The 17,736-nt window shown below is 41.4% G+C and overlaps 1 protein-coding gene across 5 annotated transcripts in view; it reads right to left on the reverse strand.

Moving 5' to 3' along the window:
* The window catches only part of LOC114709572 (zinc finger protein 431-like), a 31,103-nt gene extending 13,757 nt beyond the window's left edge, over nucleotides 1–17,346 (reverse strand). For 3 of the 5 annotated variants that reach the window (XM_028893503.2, XM_028893501.2, XM_028893498.2), the window contains exon 1: nucleotides 17,166–17,326. The gene's annotated coding sequence lies outside the window, so the exon portion shown is untranslated. Of the gene's footprint in view, nucleotides 1–17,165 lie in introns of all 5 variants that reach the window. The other 2 variants (XM_028893500.2, XM_028893499.2) reach the window with 2 other exon arrangements.
* Between the last annotated feature and the right edge of the window lie 390 nt (nucleotides 17,347–17,736).

A 17,736-nucleotide genomic window follows, 5' to 3' on the forward strand; every position in this document is an offset into this window, starting at 1 on the left:
AAACACGGACTTTACAACTCCCACAAAATTATCTCAAAATGACCCTTAAACTGTTATGTTTCTGAACCCTCAGCTACAGATATTTATTCCTGACAGGCTCCATGCTCTAGAGCTCTCTCTGCAAATCAAGGTATTCTACTATGGCTCTGCCAACTGTCATGTCCCCTTGTTGTTTTAGCCCCACTGATATCCACACAGAAAACAATGTAGAAGAATAATTAAAATTTCAATTTCCTATGTGTGGACTATGGCACAAGATATGGAATCTGCCTCTTCCACCCACCCAACACCATGTATACCTGAGAAACCTCTGCAGTTCAGAAGAACTGCTCTTCCTGCTCTGTGACAGTGAAGACAATGACCCTCACACTCACAAAGGCATGGCTTGTGGAATCCATGACAACTCCCTACAGATCCATTAGAGATGATCCCTAGAAAGAATCTAGAGCTACTCACCACTGGTACTCTTGATTACTAAGCCTTCCAAGGGTTCCACATTAGCTAGAGCCACCCAGCTAAGCCTCAGGACATTCGCACCTCCCTTATTGGGTGATCAGAGATCAAATGACTCAGACAGCAAAGGTCTTCCCAGCTTTGCCCTTCCACCCCAGGAGACAGGTCTCTAGTATTTTAGCAGACATTCTTCCAGTCTCCCAGAGCACTTCCTGTTCCTCTTCCAAGACACATGGTCCTTTGTGTGAACATTCCATCACACACTCAATGTCCAGTGCATTCAACCCTTTGCTTCTGAGCCAGGAACTCCTACAACCAAACATATGCCAAATGGCAACTGTTGCTACTGTTTTTAAAGGAAAAGGAGGCCACAAATTAGAAAATAGTGAGGGGTCAATGGTAGGACTTGCAAGCAGGAAAGAGTCTGTGGACATGATGTAGTTATAATCTCAAAGAATTATTTTGAAAAGTTCAAACAGGCTTTATGGCCATGTGCTCTAGAGATTAGGGATTTGTATGGGAGAACACCAAGGAGTACTCACACCTTTTCTCTCAGGCTGAACATCTTAAACCAGGAAAATAGTCCAGTTAGGCAGGGCCACACTGTTTTACCCAGATCTTCTATTCTGGTTGAACTAGTATAACTACAGCAATTTGGTTTCATGATAAGATCAGTCCTCTATCCAGATTGCCCTTATCTCTGGACCCTAAGAAACGACAAGTCGGGACACTGACGGGTCATCTAAAATTGATTGCCTGACTCCACATTGCTAATCTCAACCATTGTCAAATGGATAGCTAACTACATGACTGAAATAGATAATTTTAAACTCTGTGAGGATACAGCCATTAAATTTAAGAATTTAGTTGGTTTAATCAAGAGGACTGTAAGGTAATTGCCCTGGGGAACAACAGACTGGGATCAAGTCCACCTGAGTCAACACAGGAAAGCCTATCTCAGAAACATTTTTCTAAAAAGCTGGAAGTGTAGCTGTTCTACAATTAATATGACTTCCAAAGGAGAAACCATGCTACACACAATTAAAAGATTAAAAAGTCTTTTATTATAGCATGCATTAAGCTTTGGCTAATGCTCAAAGAGGAACCAACCTAGAACAGATTTTGTATTCCAGGTATGCTGCCATCTTCCTTTTAGATTCAGATTCCAAGTTGCACTCTGAACAATTTAAATAGGGAAAGGAGACTGCAAGTCTAGTCACACAGGCAGATGGGAGACGCACACAGCAAAGATATTCCCAGAATTATTTCTTAAGTATACCAGTGACAAAATTGTGAGGTACAGGAGCCAGAAGATGAGAAAGATAGGAAAAACAGAAGGCAGAAAAGACAAAAGCAGGGTTGGGGAAGTCTTGCACAAGCTATGTCTCATGCCAAGTGAGGTCTTAAGAAGAATAGCATCTTGTATACTACATCCAGTGGAAAATGGAAGGAAACATGGAGCTTCTATGAAGTCAGCAGAAACTGTCACAAAATGGGACTAACCCAGGAGAAGGCAAAGAAAACAATGCCGCACAAGTGAGACACAGGGAACCCCAAGAACACCACTGAGCAGACCCAAAGCGCCCCTGGGACTGACAACCACAGCCCCGTGTGGTGGAAAGAACTGGGTTCTCAGGATCTGAAGCAACCCCTCCACAAAGGCCCTGGCCCCAGATCATTACCAGATCTTCCAAGCATATCCCTGGTTTTAGAGAAGGTCTGTTTTATCCTCTTATACTTTTGATTGTGAGCCTAGCCTTTAACTGCTGAGCCATCTCTCCAGCCCTGTTTTATTCTCAATCATTCTGAGCTGGTCTAACCAGGTGGATCTCATCACCTCAAAATATCCAGATTAATGAAGGGTTTTCCTATTTCAAATGCTTTAATTAAGAAAAAATCCCTCAGGGATGTATCCAATTCTTTGGGTTCTAGTTAATCCCAGTGGTAGTCAGTTTGACTACCAAGAATAGCCATCACAATAACCAAGACAGAAGAACTGAGAGAGATTTCTTACCTGTAGGAGGCAAGCAGAGCATGGGGATTTTGCTTAGGGAGTCTGAACATGTTCATGTACAGTTCTACTTATTCCTAAGCAGTTTCAATGAACAATCCACTTCTGAACATGGTAACAAAGTAAAAGCAGAGACCTTTTGAGACCTTACCTCAAAGTCATACAGGAACAAATAAAAATTACAAAAATGATAGAAAGAAATGCCTCTGGCATATTGATCTTATACCACAAGATATTAGCTGAAAATCAAGTAAATGACATTGTGAAATTAGACTGCTTTGGAAAGTATGCTTCATTTAAAAAAGATAGATGTACTGATACCATAATTCTCACAAATACAAAGGACAGAGAACACAGATATAGAAAACATCAAGGAAAATCACCTAGGAGCACTGTGGTTGCTCTTTTGAGTTGGATGGCTATGCTGAGATATTGTAACCTCAGAATAAGGCTGCTTTTACCAATAAGAAGGCTGGCTCAGAGGAAGGCCATGGCTGTTCTCATGCGGACCAGCAGGAGTTCATTTTAATTAGCCCTGGCTACTGTCTGGTTCAGGGCTGTGACATCACTCTAGAGAATTCCATTCTTTTCTTTTTTTTAATCTTTAGTTATTTTAGCTTTAATGTGTTTTGCCTGCGTGTGTCTGTACATATTACACACAGAGGCCAGAATAAGGTGGCAGATGCCCTGAAGGGGAGTTACAGCAAATGGTTAGCTACCATGTGGGTTCTGGAAATGGAACCTGAGTCCTCTGCAACAACACCCAGTGGTCTGAATAGCTCAGTGATCTCTCTAGCCCCTCTTTTTATTTAAACTTTATTTCTATACATTTATAATAAAAAGACATTATACCACTTTCCCCCTTTGTTGTCGTCCTCCATCCATCCCTTCCAAAATACTTTTCTTCTAACTTCTTCCTGTGTGAATAAGTATCTTGAAACATATGAATGCAACCTTCTGAGTCCATCTTTGTTGGCTGTAGGTATATGGTTTAAGGGCTAACAACATTGTATTGGATAAACAATTAGGGAGCCCATCCCTATCTGAGACTAATTCTCTCACCTGAAGGAGAATCCCACTTTTTAATAAGCAACAGGTGTCTTACCCCCTGACTAGGCTGCCTTGAATAGGAAACATTATCAAGAACAGAAAACTTGGGATGAAAAACATTAGCAGTTAAGAGCACTAACGAGTCTTGCAGAGCAGGTTCCATTCCCAGTACACATGGAAGCTCAGTACTATCTGTAACTCTAGGCCCAGAGGTTCAGATACCATCTCCTAGCCTCCCTGATCACAATGCATGAATGGGGTATAAAGACACACATACAGGAAAATACACGTACACATAAAGTAACTAAAATTAAATTTGTAAAATAAATAAAGATAGATAGATAACTTGCACCATAAAACTTATTTTTCAAGCTGCATAAGGTATTGCATTCTTTTAACATGAGGACCCCACACAGAGAGACAGGAAGGTCACTGAGTTTTAAAACCTGTGCTACAAAGTCAATACACACACACACACACACACACACACACACACACACACACACTAGAAAATAAGAACAAAATGAAGTAACATACAGGAAAAGGAGCACTGGAAAATTAGGACAATATAATACCTGTTAAAAGTCACTTCAGGGATCTGCGACTGGTGCCCATACAATCATTTTCAAAAATGAATATTGCTGAGCATGCCAGCACAAACCAATAATCCCAGCCATTGGGAGGCAAAGGCAGGCTGATATGCATGAATTCAAGGGCATGCTGGTTGACATAGTCAACTAAAGTAAGACTCATCTCAAAAAAAAAAAAACCCTAAACATTTAAAAAAGGTGTATATAATTTTGATTTGTTTTCCTGCTTTGAGACAGAGTCTATTCGGAACCCCAACTGACCTTGATTTAAAGTAAATATATTGCACAATACATGTGTTTTTAATAAATACTCACATATATTCTTAAGTGTGGCTGTCCCTCAAAAAACCATACTAAAAGTAGAATTTTAAATGTTAATCATGAAACATAGAGCTGAATAAAGAATTCTCAGAAAATGAAATACAAATGGCTGACATAACACTTAAAAGTGTTCAACATACTTAGGTATTAGGGAAATGCAAATTACAACTTTTCTCTTGATTTCATCTTACCCTAGTTACAATGGTTAAAATTAAAAAACAAATAAATAAGGACAAGTTCTGGCATTGATTTTTGGAAAAGGGAACTCCATTTTACCGCTTAAGGGGATGGAAACTGATGCGACCATTTTAAAAATCAGTATGGAGATTTCTGAAAAAGCTAACTCTAGATACACCATATGACCCAGCAGTACCACTCATATGTATATATATGGGAGTCCATATCTTATTCTAGAGACATCTATTAATCTAAATTCATTGTGATTATATTTACAGTAGCCAGGAAATGGTAACAACCTAGATTTGCATCAACTGATAAATGAATAATGAAACTTTGGAATACACAACATAATGGAAGGAGCTGGAAACTGGTATTTTGAGAAAGGCAACCCAGAGAAAGGAAAGTAAACATCCCATGTTTTCTGTCACTGTGGAGGTTAGTGTTAAATCTTCAGATATGTGCTGAGTGTGGCGGTGCACACCTTTAATCCTAGCACTCAGGAGGCAGAGGCAGGCAGAGCTCTGTGAGTTCGAGGCCACCCTGGTCTACAGAGCAAGATCCAGTGGACATGGTACCTATCTGAATTCCTTCATGACCAGGATGTGGAAGCAAAGGGCTCTGTGCCTTCCCACAATGAGCAAATAGCTCAGTTGCCTACAGTCCCCATCCCTAAAATGCTCAACACTCACCCAAAAGAGTACCCTATTGGACTGTGGGGACCAATAGAATGGTCAGAGCATTTGGCTAACAAATGGTTTACTGATGGCTCATGAACCACTGATGGAACCAAAACTAAGTGGAAAGCCTATAGACCAGGGGAAGGAATGGCTAGTACTGAGGAAGGAATCACCAAATCAGCACAACACGCTGAAGTAATAGCAACACTGCTGGTTGTAACATGAATCTCAAAAGGTCTTATTAATAAAAACCTGGAGCCAGATATTGGGGTAAATGCTGAAAGATCAGAGAAGCAGAACAAACCCCAGCCAACCTCACCTTGCCAACTCTCAGCCGACCCTGTTTCCACGAATCCTCAGACGAAATCCTCAGCCTCCAGAAAGTCTGAAGAGAGCAAGTTCCTGTTTTCTCAGACTAAAAGCCTCTCAGTCCTCACCCGAAAGATCTTAGCTGAACTGCTTAAAAGCCTCTAGTTCCTGGTCCTCATGCCTTATATACCTTTCTGCTTCCTGCCATATTACTTCCTGGGATTAAAGGCATGTGTCCTTCCCAAGTAAAGATCTCAAGTGCTGAGATTAAAGGTGTGTGCCACCACACCTGGCTCTGTTCCCAGTATGGCCTTGAACTCAAAGAGATTGAGATGGATCTCTGCCTCCCGAATGATAGGATTAAAAGTGTGTGCCACCATGCCTGACCTCTGTGTCTAATTTGCTGGCTGGCTCTGTTCTCTGATCTCCAGATAAGTTTTATTGTGGTGCACAAATAAAATATCACCACAGCAAGCTATAGTACAAATAGCTAAGGAAGGTAAAAGGAAAATCCGCGTCTTCTGATTCATGGTGTGTGTGCAATGGTATGGTGATATGGTCATCAGAATGGAAAACCACTAACTGGCAAATAAATGACAAAGACATTTGGTCAAGGGAGGCATGGATAGAAATAGCAATGCACAGCAAAGACATCAAAATTTATGTAACTAATGTAAACACGCACCCAGGCAAGACTAAAGAGGCATTTAAAAATAATGAAATAGACAAATTGGCATCATGTTCAATTAAGACGAGAATACTAAAATTTGCTAGGGAACAAATTCAGAATAAATTATCAAGGCCAGTACACTACACGGTTTGTAAATTTGGAAGTTTACTCCTAACGCTGAAAAATGAGGTGAAGTGGAGAACTGAATTAAATCATAACAACCCTATGAGAATGACTATTAAAAAAAAAAAAAAAAAAACCCAGACTGGAAAATTAAGAAACCTGAGAATGTTAGCCTAATTAGTAAAGAAGAAATCCTAAAATTACATAAAACAGTGGGATATGTAGGCACACATGCTTTGTTCCAATGGTTTTATAGAAGGAACCTGGAAAGCCTGTATATATGCAATTAGAGACTGTCACTTTGTCTAGCACTTAAAACTAGATCCAGACATGAAGTCCAATCTGTAACATGGTCTCCTAAACAATTTAATTATAAACTACAAATAGATTTCATTAGACCCTTGAATATTCACAGGAACCTATATGTCTGCACCCTTGTAGATATAAGCACAGGGCTTAGATTACCTAGAGAAAGTCATAGACCACACCAGTTGGAAACAAAATAACATACTTGGGTGCTGGATAGCCTGATATGGCTGCCCAATAATTATTGAGTCAGATCAAGGAACACATTTTACAGGTTCTAAAGTTCTGAGGTGGTTCCAGACTATAGATATATAGTGGGTCTTCCACTTAGCATATAACACAACTTCAGCTGGCAACATAGAAAGATAGAATACACTGCTTAAAATCAAGTTATTATAACTCAAAGATACCCCTTGAAAATGGCTATTAAAAGTGCATGCTATTAGTTAAGTACTAGACAAAATCAAATAGAGCTTTTCCCTTAGAAGAAGCTATTAAATCAGACTTGAGGTTGGACAACAACCAGATATTTCTGGACCATGCAGAATAATTCCCTATAAATGTGTTTACAGGACAGAAATACTTAAGACTTAAAGGAGACATAAGTCTTGGCACCTGGAACAGTCAATATAATCTGGACCAAAGACAAGAAGGGAAATCTGAACCTCAGAAAATTAGATGATCTACAACCATAATGTAGCTAACCCAATATATATGATTTGTACTTTCATAGGGATAGTAAAAGCCTTAGGATTACTTTACTAAGCACTGGTGCTAACTGGGCATTATACCTTCTGTCCAGACAGAGAGGGAAATAGAACATGGCAAGGTAGAGTCATAACAAATTACACCCTATGCCTCATAGAAACTTTACCATGAAAATTAAAAGAGAACACAAGATGAAAAAAATGTCACAGTATCAATCTGCTGGGCCAAGGTACCCAGGGCACTGTTGCTGGGACTCCTCCTGTAGAATTTTATAATTTAAGATTACCCAGTGAGTCAAGCACAGGCTCTTCAACAACACTATCATTCATTTCACCATCATGAACACCACTGAGATGGACAAAGTCAGAGACATCATCACCCTCATCAACAACCATATCTATAGCAACAGGTATGATGAATGAAACAACCACCATACCAACAGCTACAATAACAAACAAACCAAGAGAAAACTATGAAATTGGTGACTTACCCTACTACACCTTGGATGGATTTCTGCCAGAATACTAGAACCATGAAGACTTCATCCTAAAACTCACCTACACTAAGAATGCATTCTATGTTCAACATGTTCATTGTGAAGCTATTATTGGCAATGCAGCTTGGTATAGCTATTGAGGTGAATGAGAAAGGCTAATGCCCATATTGCACCAAGTTTGAGAGCTAGTCACCAAACCAGGAGTACACTGAAAACAACAATTTTAAAGAAAGAAACCCAGTGGAATGACATTTAACACTGATTTGAAGAAATATCACAGCAGCAACAGCCATCTACCACTTCCACTGGAGAAATATCTCTTAAACCATCCTTATGCCTTATAATGAAGAACAAGGGAGAATAAGATTAGAGATGCCAGACATGGAAACAGCAGCAAACACAAAATTCCCCTCATTATTCTTCATGCCATACATACTGAAGATGAACGTTGTATTTGTCTACCAGTACAATGAAACTATCAGAATCACAAGTGAAAATGTATACAATTATCCAGATTAGGACCAGAATGAAGAGCCAGGTTACATGGCTGAGAAGACATCAACATCAACCACAACAAACCCATATGAACCTATGATTTGGCAGAACTGTACCTTTGACCCAGACACTGATAGGAGAACATTAGGAAAGCATTTTCTTTCTTGGAATACAATACTACTACCATATAGATTCAAATGCCCAAATTCATTTTAGACTAAAACCACAACTGAAGAGGCCAAATGTGACCGTAGTGTTTGTGTCTGATTTTCCCAACCTACTCTACTATGGTAAGACAAACATATGTAATAACTACTTGATAGGGAAGGCAGAAAATGATTCGTTTCCTCCTATTGATGACTGGCTGTAAATTACAGCATTAGAGATGCAACATTGTAATTTTCCATTGATCTTAACTGACCCACTGCCACAACCCTTCATATCTTATGATATCGAAGCCTCACCACATTGAGGAGAACCCATGCAGACACCTGGATATTTCATGCCTGCCTATGTTCTACAGAACTCAGATTATACCTTAGCACAGCCAGCCATATTTTGTACTGACATGGTCAATATACCACCACAAAAGGCCTCAATCCTCATAATAGACTCTCTGGGATGGGAACCAACTGATGCAAACAGTAATAATGTACTGACTAATGTCACCTCTTCCATATGGGATGACCTCTCAATGCAACCATCCAATTCACACTGGACTTGTGAGGGCAAGTCTGTTCAATTTGTTTTGCAGTTCATCAAGGGCTCCAACTTCAAGTGGACCACCACTATACAAAGTTTAGTGTTTAATACACCACCAATAAAACAAGTCTAAGTGGTGGAAGAGACAATGGAGTAACCAAACTGACCAATCAGTCTTTTTCATACACCACTCTTAGAAGATATACAACTTGACAACTACTGACACATTTTTAAAGAAAATTATGAAACCAACGGAACAATGGACTGCACTAATTATCAATGATATACTGAAACCCATCTTTATAACAAAAAAAAATCTGCTTGCCAAATGAGGAAGAATTTTTGTAGCTATGATACCATGCTCTATAACATACTCTATAACGATGAAAACAATAAACCACCCAATTCCTTTGGATATACAAGCCAGAAACATCAAACACTAGTTCCTTCCAGAATATAGAACATCAGGTCCCAGACTGTTGAAATTTCAGGCTAGATTTATACTAGCTACCAAACTGATTACATCAACCCAAAAGTAGAAATGATACAATTTGTAACCAGAGGATGCTCTAGATCCTATGACATGACCTTGATCTGAACAGCAGCTAGAGCATTTTCTCCAAATCCTGACCCTCGAATCAGAGACTTCTGTTAGAGACTGGACCTGAACTTCAGCTAAGATACATCACACAGGTGGGCAGCCTTGGGGAAATAGTCTTAGGATCTTAGTTAGGAATTTAGAGTGTGAAATTTGTGTGATGTCCATCAGCATAATAAAATATAACTTTTGTTATACTATCTATGCATACCTACCTTTTTGCTGATAAAAATTAGGATCATTTTCCTATGATTGATGATTAGGTATAAGTCTGCATCAGAATGAGGAAAGAAAAACTTTCCCAAACCAAATGCAAGATAACAGATTTTTAAAGAAACAGTGTACAACTTGTATTATGCATCTAAAGCAACTTGTTTTGCTCTAATTGTTTTATAGGTCCAAGCACTTTTGAAAACAAATTTAGCACTGTTTTTTATGTGTATGTTTGTGTGTTTGGAGGAATGTCTTTCATGAATGTACAGGTGACACACCAGAACAGAAGATAGTATATCCCCTGGACCTGGAATAGCAGGTGGTTATGATACTGCCAACTTGGGTGCTGGGATCTGAACTCAAGTCATGCCCCAAAAGAATATGTGCTGAAATAAAAGGGGTGCATGAGGGACTGTAGAGCCATAGTAGGCTCTGGAGGAGATCACCACCATTTGCAGAGAGCTCTAGAGCATGGGGCCATTCTGTTTGGAAGAAATATCAACAGCCTAACAAGACCTATAATACTTTTTATCCAATAATCTAAGCCTTTCACAAATTAACACCAGCAAAACCTAAATAAATGAAGTAAATAAATGGTCTTTGGGAACATGATGAATCTATATTAGTATATATGGTTAATTTGCACCATAAACTGAATACAATCCAATGACAATGTCTAACAATTCATAACAGAAAAGCTGATTCCAAAGCTACATGCAAAGTGGAAATACTCACAATGCTCAATGGGATTATTAAAAAATAGTACACACATTGACAAAATGTGATTTCTATATTTACCACGAGAGCTACAATAATCAAGAATATTTATAATATTTGTAAAAGAATAAAGGGGATGAAGAGAACAAGCCAAGAACAAAAGAAAGAAAATACAGTCAACTTTTAATCTGAAGTCCAAAGGAAACTCAGCCAGGAAAACTGTGATCTTGACAAATGTTACCCAGCTAGCTATCATTCTATATGTATAGAAGTGTACTAATCACAGACTTCACAACTCCCACAAAATTAACTAAAACTGATCCTTAAACTATTATGTTTCTGACCCTCCAGCTACTGATATTTCTTCCAAACAGAACGGCCCATGCTCTAGAGCTCTCTGCAAATGGTGGTGATCTCCTCCAGAGCTTACTATGGCTCTACAGTCCCTCATGCACCCCTTTTGTTTCAGGCAAATGCAACACTCATGTCCAGTCACAAAACAAGGTACAAGAATAATTTAATGTCTGCTTCCTGCCACATGGATTAGGATACACAATATGGCATCTGCCCTATCCCCTGCCCAACACCATGCACAACTGAGATACCTCTGCAGCTCAGAAACTCCTATTGTGCACTGGAACTGAACTTTTCTGAATCACACCACTGTGGCTGCTGGTAGTGCGAAGGCAATACAGACCCTATCTTAGGGTAGGGCCACCATCGTAGACCACCTGCTGTACTCAGTTCCAGGAAGGGCCTCAGGAATGTGCCATAACAACTCGAACAGATACAGAGCAGAATGCTCCTGCAGACATTCTGTCTGCGGTTTATGGCCCTTGAAGATATCTAATCATCCTGCTGAACAGTCCAGATAATCCTGTTCAACAGGTTGTGGTTCCCCACCAAAAGTCTAACTCAATGGTTTTAAATGTGGTTTCGCGCCCAAAGTCTAGATCAATAGTTTCAAAAAATCACCTTGCCCCATGTCCCTTCTACCCAATCCCAAGTTGCCAATTTCTGGCTTGCAGTTTTTCCCTATAAAAACTCTCTACACCTGGGCTCACCATTGCCGCCACATTTCCCTCCATCTGCCTGGTGGTAGCCAGGTTGAACCTGACAATAAAAGGACCCTTATGTGCTTGCATTGGAAACCAGCTACTTGCTGGTCTCTGGGGGTTTCGAGAAATGAGCACAACAGCAGCAGAAAGTTAAAAGCATTCTAATCATGGATTGCTGAAGGATGATCCCCATCACCTCCTTTCTACCAGTTTCTAAACTATCTGTAACATTTATAAGACAACTGAAAGTGGAATGCAACATTCAAAACTTCTAGAAACCAGACCTTCAGTTTTCCAATCTGGCTTCCCACTGCACACCCAAACAGTTGCTGGGTGTCCACACAAGGCATGGATATTACCAGCATCTCAGCCTCCCATGCCAGTGCAGCATAGCCTCCCCTCCCCAGGGAATCCACACTCAGAGGTCAAGGGCCACTGCCCAGGTCAACACATGGACCAACAAAACCACAGTCTCGCTTCGAGTCCATCCTACTCCCAGCAGCTCTGAGAGCTCAGGAAACTTGCTCCTTCTGGTCTGGGGACAATGACCCTCACAATCACCATGCTATGGCTTGTGGTCTTCCTTATAGCTCCCTACAGCAGAAACAGGAGAATCCTGGTAAAAAAAAAAACCTGTAAGCTACCTCCAACTGGTGCTTCTGACTGCTAAGCCTTCTAGAGTCCCTCATTAGCTAGGACCACCCAGTTGGGGCTCTAGACATTAGCAGTAACCCCCCTGGGTGAGCAGAAGTCAAATTTCTCAGACAGCACAGCTCTGCCCCTCTACCCTATGGTCAGCCAAGGCTCTAGTCTGAGAAATTTGTAGTTTAGTAGAACCTTCCATTCTCCCAGAGCACTTCCTGTTCCTCTTTCAAGGTACAGGGTCCTTTGTATGCACATTCCATTACACACTCAATGTCCCACACAGCCAACCCTTTGCTTCATAGCTGAGAAGTCCTACAGCCAAACACACATCACACTCAAACAGTAACTGTTATTAAAGCAAAAGAGGCCATGGGTTAGAAAACAGTGAAGGGTCTATGGGAGGGCTTCGATGCAGGAAAGAGACAGTGGAAATGATACAGTTATAATCCCAAAGCAATATGATTAAAAACTTAAAATAGGCTTTATGGCCATGTGCTCCACAGACTATCAATGTGTATTAGAGCACACCAAGTACTACTCACACCACTGTTCTCAGGTTGTACATCTTAAACCTTGAAAACACAGCCATGTCAGTCAGGGCCACACCATTTTATCCAGTTCTTCCATTTTGGTGGAACTAATGTAACTACAGTAATTTGTTTTCATGAATGTTTGGCTATTTATCCAGATTCCTGATTGTCTGGTCTTTGAACCCAAGACATGGCCAGTCAGGACATTTATCAATCACCTGAAGTTGATTACCTCACACTCATTGGTAATGCCAACTACCGTCACAGCAGGAAAGCTTTTGCCCTCTTTCTTGCCCCTCCCTTTCTGTGCTGTGACTGCACCTGATTTAGAGTCAGTGAACTCAATTTGTACACAGGTCCCTCTTCATTTGTAAGTTCCCAGTAAAATCTAGAGAACTTGGAGGACACTCATTCACTGGTCTATTTTTCCTTCTCACAGACCAGTCGAAGTCCAGCCTGGAAGGAGTGACAGGACTCTCTTTCCATCCCTGGGCAGCACAGGCAGGATTAGGGATTCAAAGCAATTCTCAACTACATCCTATACGGCAACTCTGAACTACAGGTGACTGCTGCGGGCGGCAGGAATATATCATAAGAACTCAGCTGGTTATGGCAAAGTCACTACCTGGAGGGATCAGGGAATTCCTCCAGAGGAAGCCAAATTCCAAGGAGCTTTTGGTGTTACTTGGCTTGTTATATATCAGCTGTCTTCTGTTATGAAAATCATGTGTGCCTTCATAGTTTTCCCAATTGACTTTTCCCTAAGAAGGGCTAACAGTGTGGACTGATCACTCTCTGGACATACACATTCCAGGTATTTGGAGAACAGCTTCAGGAAAGGCTCTCTCTGGAATCAGATTATCTCCCTTGGCCACTTTCAAGGACTAGCAGTAAGTAATAACAGTCCACATGCAAGTCTCCTGATTTGAGATAAATTCCACAAGGAGACACCGCCTAGATCAGGTGGATGTTAAGTAATAGCTTTACACAATTTAGCTCAGACCCTCCTTTCTCACAGCCTTACTAACTTTATAGACCTCTAACTCCTTACCTAACCACTTCTAGGAATATTTAGATAACTTTCTGTGCTGACAGCTATGCTCAGCCAGAACCCCAGTTCAAGCCTCCCTGTAATTATCATCATTGGCAGCATCCAGCCAGGTCCATCCCCAGTTGAAGGAAAGTACCTTATCAGAGATATCTCTGTACTCTGTAAGAACAGACTTAAGCATCCAGGCTACCTGTTTGAGAAGGCCTGGCAGATGTGCCAATTAAGCCTTACTTCCTGCTTTCCCAAACCTTACCTCTAGTTCCAGATCTCCCTTTAACTATCACCAAAGGCATCTAGCTGTACACAGGTTGCCTAGAGACTGAGCACACTTTCCCCCACCCTGCAGAAAAAACAGCAGATAGCTTGGACAGATATGAGCCACAGGAAAAAAGAAGGCGGTTTTATTTTCTCCCATTGATCTAGCAACTTATAGATTCTTAACATTTTCTACCAATCACATTTGAGGTTATAGTTGAGCACATAAGAGCCCTCTTCTTAGATATTACCCGAATTTAGCCTTTAGTTATTTCATTCCCCATTGGTCACTTCCCTTTGGGGTTGCAAATGATAATTAGTAATTACTGCCTCTCTATGTGGTTCTTATCACCCCTCCATTTGACCCTGGAAGCCTGGCTTTGCACTGCTAAGGGAATACTGCTTCTAAGTGTATATATACCAGGACTTCCAGGGCACGGGAGGACAGAGAAGAAAAAAGAGAATGGAAGAACTAGACGGGTAAGAACTTTCAAGGAACAAACTGAGATGGGGAAGAACTAGGTTGAAGGGCTAGAAGAGAGGACTAGAGGAACAAGATGGAAAATGAGGAAGAGCCAGATGGTGAAGTACTAGCTGGGTAAGAACAAGCTGAAAAGGACCTAGATGAGGCAGAGTTAAGATAGAACTTAGAGGGAGCAATGGATAAGTATAGAGAAAAATCAGGCAAGAAAGGAGCTAGGCATGAGAACAGAACTGAAGCTGTGTATAAAGGATGTTATGCCAGAGGAATTAAAGCAAGTGGACTATAGAGCTCGGTGTGCTGAGATTCTATTTCCCGAAAATAGTCTTCGCCGTTAGTAGTTCTCTCTCCCGAGCCCCTGGGATGTATAATATTAAGGCTGGTCCCTCTAATATTATACAAGAGGTGACATTGATCTAAATCAGTGGTTCTCAACCTTCCTAATGCTGTGACCCTTTAATACACAGTTCCTCGTGTTGTGGTGAACACCTCTCAATGGTAAAATTATCTTCACTGCTACTTCATAACTGTAATTTTGCTACTGTTATGAACTGTAATATAAATATCTATGTTTTCCAATGGTTTTAGGCCACTTCTATGATAGGGTCACCACCCACCAGGCTGAGAACCACTGCTTTAAACTGATATCAGTAAATAAATAAATAGGAGTTAGGAAAAAAACAAAATGAAATTCTTAAAGACTGGGAAATATTGGAAAATAGAAACAAAAAGCTGGGCGGTGGTGGCACACGCCTTTGATCCCAGAACTTGGGAGGCAAAGCCAGGCGGATCTCTGTGAGTTCAAGGCCAGCCTGGGCTACAGTGAGCTCCAGGACAGGGACCAAAACTACACAGAGAAACCTTGTCTCAAAAAAAAAAAAAAAAGAAAAAAGAAACAAACAAACAAATAGAGATTATAGCAGTAATGCATTTAAAGAAAATGAAATTTTTAAAATGATACCAATAACTGATACCAATAGCTGCTGAGTGCTATAAACTGACCTAGATTTACAGTCAATGGCCTGTGTCTCAAACTTCTGAGATGACTTAACTGTGTCAACCAGGACTGCACATATCTGCATAGGAGAGTTCCCTAAGTGGAAATTTGAGTATTCGGTGGTTCGAGCTACGCTCCCTAAATTGTACACCCATGAATTGTTTGTCTTCATTCACATGGAAGGAATTAATAGACACTGGGAAATTACACAGAAGTCACTCACCCTGCCCTATCAGGTCCATCTTTATGATGGAGACCCCTGCAACTCACTGCCTTAAACTTCTGTCTGTGATCTGGCTATTGTCTAGTCTGTTTCCCCCTGCAGTTTGCACAGTACACTGTTCCTCTCTTCTGGTCTGAAGGGAGAAGCCAAGCGCTACACACAAATTCTTTCCCTGTCGCTGCAATGCACAGTCCACTATGTGACTCAAACTGGTCATTTTAGAACTCTGTGGTGCTATAGGCCTGTAAACCAAGAATTTAGGGTGGTTAGTCAGGAGGACAGCAAGGGCAATGCCCTGTGGGGCTACAGACAGGGTTCAAGTCCACCTCAATCTTACATTGGAGACTTTTACTCAAAACCACTTTTCAAAAAGAATGGAGATGCAGCTGTTCTAGCTGTTCTCTCTCTTTATGGCACACCAGGACTTAATGTTGGTCCCCTGAGCAGCAAGGTAGAAGCCTGTTCTTCGCTACGGGGGAGGGGGATTGTGGTGGGGTTGGGAGGAGGATTGGCTGGTTATAATTTAGGGCTATCTCCTTTGTTATGAGAATTGTAGATTAATGCGCAGTTAGTCCTGGTGAACAAACATATACATTTTATCACATTAATCTGTAACAGGCATGGTTTCCATATTAGTTGTCTTTGGGGTATTTGGAAGGCAGCCCTCCCTTTGCTAAATTCTACTTTGTGTGACTTAATGTCTCCTAAGAACTGGTAAATCCTTATACCATTAATTCAGTTCCATCAATTCTACTTGTTTTTTGTTTTCTTTTGTTTTGTTTTTGGAGGGAAGTTGGGGGCGGGGCGGGGGGGGGGCGGTTCGAGACAGAGTTTCTCTGTGTAGCTTGTGGAGCCTGTCCTGGAACTCAACAGAGACGCACCTTCCTCTGCCTCCCGAGTGCTGGGATTAACCACAGCCCAGCCTAATTCTACTTTTCTACATCACAGTTTAGCAGTGATTCACTCTGGATGGATCCTAAACCTAAATGTTACATGTTAAAAGTGCAGAACTTCTGGAAGATACTAGAGAGACCAGGGCTCTCCGAGTCCAGCAAATCTGCTTTCCATAGTGGCAATATGAGCACCACAGGTGCCATCATTTCACGGTGATGTCCACAATAAGGGCATTCCTAAGCACAGTGCCGCTCCCAATACCCTGCACAGACACAGCCCATAGAGTGAAGGTATTCACAGGTTGCCGCGCTGGCCCTGGGAGTTGCAAGGACCACGCAGGACAGAGCAGGACTACACCAGGACCTCCCATTCAGCCATGGGAAGTCCTACTACATTGGCTCACACGGCTCACCCGGCTCAGCCGACTGGTCCTCCCAGTCTGGGGACAGCAGCCCCTCGCTCACCATGGCCGACCACTCCTCCCAGCCTGGGACAGCAGCCCCTCGCTCACCACAAAGCCGACTCTGTGATCAACCGCACTTGGCCCGACAGCGGAGATCAGCAGAGGAAATAAACCTAGCGCCCGGAAGAACCCTCCCATCTGACTGGCAGTTCAACTGGAGGCTCTGATTGGTTAGTGAGGCCCGAGTGACAGGACCTGGTGAGCTGAAAGGATACAGCAGGGATTCCCAGTCTCTAGCTTCCACCTGAAGCTCAGACCTATGCCAGATTTACTGGAGATTTGTGGCAAATTCAACAGTAAATATCTCATTAATGTAAACCAAGGCATTCCGTTTTAAAAGGAAGTATGTAAATTCAGAAGGAGGCTAATCTTAAGACAGTGTTGCACAAGAGGAACATAGGGTATCTCAAGAGCATTTTAATCAAAGTCCACAGTAGTATTGGGACTGATAACCAGAGCTCCATGTGTGGAAAAAGTTGGGTTCTCAGGACCTGAAGCAATCCCTTCCCAAGAACTGACC

Source organism: Peromyscus leucopus, chromosome 17 (assembly GCF_004664715.2).
Source record: "Peromyscus leucopus breed LL Stock chromosome 17, UCI_PerLeu_2.1, whole genome shotgun sequence".
NCBI lineage: Eukaryota > Metazoa > Chordata > Mammalia > Rodentia > Cricetidae > Peromyscus > Peromyscus leucopus.